The sequence below is a fragment of the Pteropus vampyrus genome, unplaced genomic scaffold, assembly GCF_000151845.1.
Source record: "Pteropus vampyrus isolate Shadow unplaced genomic scaffold, Pvam_2.0 Scaffold552, whole genome shotgun sequence".
Taxonomy (NCBI): domain Eukaryota; kingdom Metazoa; phylum Chordata; class Mammalia; order Chiroptera; family Pteropodidae; genus Pteropus; species Pteropus vampyrus.
Genome location: NW_011889333.1, coordinates 269,400 through 277,397, shown reverse-complemented (window position 1 = coordinate 277,397; position 7,998 = coordinate 269,400).

Here is a 7,998-nt window from a genome sequence, read left to right as displayed (position 1 = left end):
CTTTTCTGCAGGCTCAAACTTCTTAGTTTCTTTAATCATTTACCAGAGTGGAGAGAAAATAGTGTCATAAACCCTTTATAGAGCCTTCCCGTATTCAACACATAAAAGTCAAATGATAATTATTTACTGTGGAGGTAATAAAGGAAGAAGATGGCTTGAGATGATCATATTTTTAAATCAGGACTGCTAAGGAAGATGAAAAGCAACTGTAGGACTCAAGAGGAAAATTTCTTCCGGCCTTGGGAATCCTAGTAGTATATTTCCAGATGATAGTATTACAGAACCACTTTGCAGTGTTATGTGAAGATAGTCTTTGACTGCCCCAGCAGATGCGTAGCTTGGATAATGGTGCTCTACTAGGCAGTAAGAGATGCTCCTTTATCTGTTCCTACCCTGCACTTATGCATGCTTCTATTACAGAACATTAAACCAAGAATTCTAACTTTTCATTTTTTTCTCACTCTTCTATTAGACTAAACTCCTGGATGTATGACTTTTTTTTTTTTCAAATCTCTAGAGTTAAGCACAATGTTCAATCTAGAGGCTCCTGATAAAATGGGGGAAAATAATCCATTTACTTTAAGCATTTGTGGGCACAGTAGACTTTAACAAGCTTGCAAAGGAATGGTGGAGGGCATTGCATCACATACCAGACAGCAAACTACTGTAAAATAACACATCAGCCTTTATTTTCCTCCAAGCAGAAGCCAATCACACAAATGTTTGGTTGCTGCTTCTCCTTCTCTCTGTTTTCTACCCCCTCCACTCTAGAATGAAACAACCAGTTGCTTTCTTTGTCTAATGCAGAACCAACTGACACCTAGGTTCTTAAGATACCACGCCCAATAAATTCTTTTCAGGGCATTTTCCCCCAAAAGACAGTTCTTTCCCTAAGATAAATTCTGGTGCCAGCTTTCAAGGTAACATTTCCAGCACGTTACATACTGATTAAAAGGCCAGTCTCCAGAGAACAACAGACCTCAGTTCCAATCTCTGCCTGTGTAACTTTAAGCCATACTTCACATTTCTGACCCTCAATTTTCACAATCATTTCTCCAAAACCTCTGGTTCCAGATGAGTTTTAGAATTCAGATTTTTTTTTTTTTAAATTTTAGGAAAGTCATATGATGCATATACTGTTCATTGCAGAAAACTGAGTGGTGTCTAGGGTAGTACCCGCTAATCAAACACACGGTAATAAGAAAACAAAATATATAGCCTTTAATCATCTCGACAGGTTTTGCCGTCAAATGATTTAAAGAATAAAACAAAAACTTGTTTTTCATAGTTCTGTGGGGTTTGGAATTAGGAATTAGGAATGTGGACCTATCCTTCCTTCATGGAATTGTCATGAGGAATAAAGACGGTGATGCATATAGAGCTCACAGCTCAGACCATGACACGAAAAGTTCCATGCATGGTTATTACTGCTTCGGCTGCCATACTTTAGCTCACGTTAAACTTGAGATCAACTTCCTGCCCTTTCTCTTTCCTCTTATTGGTAAAAGCTTTATATAATGTATATTTAATTTATAGGAAACTTCTGAACTGCTCTTATATTTATTAACTTTGTGAAAAAGGGCACGCCGTCAGTGTTGGAGACCACCTGCGTAGGGCCCAGAACAGTTGTAAATATCTCCCATCTGGGCAACAAGGTTTGCTGTTTGCTTGTTGATGGGGCTCTCAGTCTCACTTCCCAGAAGCTTTGCTCTTCTTCCAACTTGGCACTGATTCCTCTCTGGCAATAAGTAACTAAATATTCAAACAGAAAACAAGGAAGCATTACAGTTGAGAAATGTGTTTACTGGAAGAAAAGAATATGATTTTGTGAAATATGAAAACAGAAAAAATCTATAGCTAAAGGAAGAGGCATATATTTGGGGACAAAAGATCAGTATTATATAACTAACCACATTTCAAATGAGGAAATATCGGATGGATATGGAACAGCTACAGCAAGAGGGAGAGTATGTGAAGAGAACAAACAATGGGAGCAGTTTCTGGCTGCTGATCCTATCACTCTGAAACTAACCTCTCGCATTTTATTAATTCATTCTTAACGATTCAAGTGCTCGTTTTAGTCTTTCTCACATCTCTAGATGCATGGTATATGTCTCTAGACTCTACCTGGCTTTATTCTACGATGAAGCATTTCCACTGAATGCCTGACATCATTTCAGACATACTTTATAAAACAAATCTGATCATCTTTCCTGTCAAACCTCTTTTGCCAAACTTCTGGTCCCGTGAAAGCATGAGCATCATTTCCAATCTTAAGCTTAAAGCTATCTTTGGTCTCTACTTTTCCATGGCCCTTGATCTAATCAACCAAAATTCATAGTTCCTCTCTTATCCACATCCTTTTTTCTACTTCTAGTCCATCACAATGCCCCATGTTTTAATTATTCCCCTGTGATTTTTCAGATGGGCTCTTGCATATGTTATATGCCATGCAGCTAATGGTCCTAAAGAGGCATAGGATCTGGATTAGGACTTGTTCGGCTGTTCGCTAATAATGTAATCACTTCTCTATCTCTCACCAGTTTCCTTTTTCCCCTAACATAGTCACCAAGTCATGTTGAACCAGCTTTCAAAACTTAACTCTGTTCTTTCTTCTCCACTGATATGTCCCTAATTCAGACCATTACCAACTCATTGAAACGTTCTCCTAATTCTCACTACATCCTGCTGTCTTTTAAAGTAAACCTTTTCCAATAGTTTTAGACTTACAAAAATATTGAAAAGAGTACAGAGAGTTTGTGTTCATAATTGGAAAGGCCATTTTCAAGGTTATACTTGGATAGGTGGGAAAACTGAGGCGCAGAGAAATTCTCTCTGGTCATGACATTGTTGGGATGGCTCATTCATCGCATCTTAAGAACGGAGGTCTAGGAATTTCCCCTTCATGCAGAATGTCAGAACTGGATACTTCCCCAAAGATGGCGGGGGGAAACGTTGTGGGAAGCATGAAAGATGAGTGAAGGTTTTAAATCGGAAGAGAGGGTAAAGAATAGCATTAGAGGTAAAAGATATAAGTCTGAATTTCAATACTGAATATAAATATATTAATATAAATAATAAATGTGAATCATGAGTCTCTGTTCTGGTAAATTATGACTCCCTGTATTTGCCTGTCTGTCTCTCCAATGTTGGGGGCAGAGGTTTGCCCTGTGTTTAGATACAAAAAGAGTTGTCGATTTTCAGTCTATTTATCTTTTTTCTTGTCGCTAGGACAGAGTGGCGACTTTCAAGCTCCTTACATGTGAAATCAGAAAGCAGCTCTATCCTTTCTAAATGCTTTCTACTATGAAAGCATTTGATGACGATATTGTGGAAGTCCTGCATTTAACATCTGTGGACTTAGGAATGCAAGGATTGAATATTAATACAGCCTCTGTTCACCAGAATGTGTTTATTTATCAAAGTTTTGACAGGACAGAAAGATCCTGAAAGTCTCCTGCTACATTGCTAAATGTTTAGGGATGCTGTGAAAATCTCTGAGGATTAGGAGCTTGCAGGGCTTCCAGGTACATTCGTCAATTTGACTACTTTGCCATCATTCTGCGTACCCTACCCTACTGAGACACGAAAATACATCCATACGCCCAAATCCACTGTATTTTCCAAACCTTCTGCTACATTTGACATAGTGTTTCTTTAAGCTGGCTTATCGTCCGAGAAGTAAAATTAAAAAAAAAAAAAGATGACAACAATAAGCTCTCTAATCCCCCTTTTAACTTTACAACATATATTTTCCTCTAGCACAGGGCCTGGCACGAAGAGGGCATTTAGTAACTTTTTTCTGTTAAGTCGATTTGCTTTTAGTAGACCGACTCTAGCACAGTCTCTGAACTGGACACAAGGGGGCACTTGCGAACCATTTTGAAAATTATTCATGTTCAACATCAGGTTTCACAACCGTTATGGTTTTTCAAGGCTTGGATTTCTTATTCCTCCATGGAAGAAAAAGAATATACAGTTACAGGGCTTCTATACCAGGGAGGCATATCAGACATAATCTATTCTAGCTTGTCAGACCAGAGGACCCAGATCTCAACACCTGTGATATTGTCACTCTTAAAAATATTGGTGAGATATTGCAAGTTATTTTAAATATTTTAAAAAATAAATATTTTAAGTATTTAAATTGGTATTAAAGATAAAATAGCTTTACTCTTGACTTAAATTATTATAGCTTTACTTACTTGATAGCCAAAACCTTAAAAAGATTGGGACCCATAGGGAAAGATAATTTGTGCATCAATTATTTGCTGAGTTGGAGACTTCTGCTTGTAATACGGTTCCAGAAAAAAATAGCAAGTGAGAAACTTGACCAGTTTTAAAGAGGCTTACTGCAGTCTTGGGCATTCTTTTCATGAATTAAGCTTTAGGTTAAGGAACCTGTTGGAATCATGATCATCGCTTTGGAAAGGGTAATGAAGATGACCTAATCTATTGGAAGAACTTTTTCTACAGTAAATATAACAATCAATTTCTATTTGTGGTTTTTAATACTGAATTACTAAATTCTACAATTCTTACAATTTTTAATCACATTACAAAAAAAAAAACTCTCAAATTCTATTCTCTCTCCAAGTCTATTCTTCCTTCATTGTGCTAACTCTCCAAGTATTTAAACATTATCTTAAGGTCTTCTTGATTTATTTTATCTCCAGGCCAATGTTCCCACATTCATTAATTGACTCTCATATGAGCCTTTGAAAGCCTGGATAACCTTCTTCGTATGGGTTTATTGTGGATTAAATATGACATGTACTGTTTGCAGTTCCATCTAGTAGGAAGTAGAGTCTATTCCTCCCTTCTCGGATCCGGACTGGTCTTACAGCTTGATCGAAATAATAGAATGTAGAATAAGAGATGCTGTGTATCTTTTGAGGCTAAGCATTAGGAAATCAATACTTTCAATTTCTTTATCTTGAAATACACTTTCTCAAATTCATGGAGACAACCCCCTCTGAGCTCCTAGCCACAGCCAACTACAGATGCCAGTATTTTGTATATTTAGCCATCTCATCATAAATATAAGTGGATTGAGCCAATAAACTGAGACATGGACACAAGATAGGAACAGAACAACAACTTCTTTCACTGGAGAACTGATTTAACTAAGAGAATTGAGGCATTCTGGGTTTGGCCCGGCATGAAGAGTCAGGGTCCAGAGAGAGTAAGGAGCGCATCCACTGAGAGAACAAACAGCAAGAGAGTCCAAGCCCTTGCAGAGTGGGAGAGGCATTAACCTACGTCCGTCTATATCTATATCTGCATCTACACCTATGTCTATATCCCTCAGCTCTGTCTACTGAGAGGGCCTTGGAACAGAAACTCCCAACCGAAATGAGCAACCTAGTGTGTGGATGATGCCACAATATTACTGTACTACAAAGAACTAAGGGTCACTATTGAAGAAAGAGTTTATTCCAGTCCTGGGACAGAGAGCATTGAAGATGAGCCTGGAACATATTACAGTACCAGAAAGCAAGAAAGTACAAGAAGAATGATGGGGACAAACAAAAAGGCAGAGGCCAGCTTGAAGGGACTCTCACTGGCAAAATTTGGGTCAATTTCATTATCAAACATTATAGTCATAGATTATAATCCTTTTAATAAAGTAGGAAACCATGGGTCCATTCCGATATTTAAAGATAAATTGTAAGTTTGATTAGGAATAGGATATTTACATAGTTTCAAATTACCTTCCCACAAAATACTTAATTACAGCAGGAGAGAGAATACAGTGGAGAAGTCTGGCAGCCTCATTTTATTAGTTGATAAAACTGAGGCCTAAGAGGTAAGTTAGCTTCCCTAGTGGAGGAGCCAGGATGTGAATCCAGACAAGCTGGTCCCAGGACCAGAGCTCTTAATCACTAATGGAAGAATAAGGGCATTCAAGGAACAAAGGAGCAGCCTCAGCACTGGGAAGATTTGGAGAAGCTGGAGACATTGTTGAGCAAACATCATCCATTATGCACATTTGTGTGAGGCTTGACAGGAGCTGACATGCCTTGGTAAAAAGGCCTCCCCACCCTGTACTTCTGGTCACAAGAGTCAAAGTATAAACATTGGAGAGTGGGAAATGATTTATAGCCGAGGCACTGAGTGAGGACCCGTAACTTGGTCAAGTACACGGCGAACTTTTGACGTTTTACTTTGAGTCGCACCCATTTGGAAAATGTGCAGTTTGGCTGTTTATTGGCAGTGTTTCAAGCTCGCATATAATCGGATGAGGCAAAGGCAAGGCCTGCCCGATTCTACTGCTAAAGATCCAGTGAACCTCAGTTTATCACTCTCGTAGACAGCCTCGAGAAGAATAACCCAAAAGTTCTAGCTCCCTGTCATCTTTGTCTCACACATCAAAAAAGATGACACCCAAACAAGAGGAACTGGATGACTGCAGTGTGAACTGTGAGACATCCTGTTTCTGAGGAGTCAATTCTATACCTCAGCTAAGAGGTTTGGTTTTATATTCTGCTGCTCCGTTCTGAGGTGGTAGGGCAGAAAAACCCTGAGAGGCAATGAGAAATGTCTTTTGACAGCCTTCCAGCGGGGATGGGAAAGCAAGTGAGAAATGGCTTATAGCAACTCCTACAGGCCTCCCATCCTCTTGGTTTCCAGTTGGGTCACAGGTGTTCCCCCAAGTCTCAGATAAGCAATGGTTCAACCCTTTGCCTGCATGGATCCCTGCAAGGTTGCCAGGGTACATGGTGAAGTTTTGCCTCTACACAGGACAGTTGAAAGGCAGGACTTAGGACAGGTTCATGGTGTGGAGAATGCCTGCTGGACACTGAAGAGCTGCCCTCTGTGAGGGTTGACATCTTGGTCAAAGTAAGATATAACAGATGCTATCCTGGTCCCCTAACAAGACAATGACATTAGTTGTGAATGTGGAAGTGGGCCATGGATTGGTAGTATGTAGTCATCTGGGCCGAGGCTCCAGGTCACTGAAAGGCTTTTATGCCTCCCTTTACACTGATCTGCTTTATAAACTCCTATGACCATGTTTCCCCCTGCTCAGGAACCCATATTTCTCACTATTGATCAAGTCTTGCCAGATCAGTCTTAGACAGAGTTCAGTCTTTTATAGCCATTCCTTTTCATCTAACTCACCTGACACAACTCATTGTTTGGTTGTAAACTAAACATTTGTTTGACATCTACCGTGGTCAGACACTGAATGAACAGTGCTGGGCACAGAAAGATGAATGACACACTGTCCACACATCTTTCTTTTCAGCCCACAGGAGTGTCTCAATTTGTTTTCTAAAATAAAATGTTGTAAAATCTAGTTTTGTTTCTTATCTTCTCGGCTTATTCAGACTTTTGAATTTAAGAGCCACTTGCATTCATGAAGTCTTCACTGAAAAATCAAGCCTGGACCAATCACTTATCTTCCTTCTGATGCTCTTTTGAATTTTCTTCCATTGGCTCTTGGTGTACCCATCGTTCCTTGTGTTAAATCCTCCTGGACTCACATTCTATTTGGATTTCCCTGCAGTGTCTAGCAAAGGGGCTAAAAGTGAGCCTCAAATGACAATGGACTGATTTCACTTAATAGGAATTGATCAATACGGAAGGAGCCAGAAACATATTTTTGCTCTTCTCCAGGCTTCATGAGATTTATACACTGAACTGTGACACTTGATTATATGTTAAATGCTGGTGTTTTTAAAGACATTTTAAGACTTTCCTCCTTTATATATAGGTTTAAGTTTAGGCAGCTTTTGACCATCCAGTTTGCAGCAAGTAGAAGAGGGAAGACAGCAGGCTCTAGTTCGATATTTCCAGTGTGATTTGCAGTGGCTGTCCCCTTTCAGCTAGGAGGAAGAGTGGAATTATAAAATCTCAGGCAGATTCTTTTCTTTTTCTGATCAGTGTCTTGCATCTACATTCAGTGACTTCTTTATAATTGTTATTCTTCTTACAGAGACAAAAAAAAAAAAAGACTTACCAACTGCTTCTTACAGTTTTCTTTAATATATT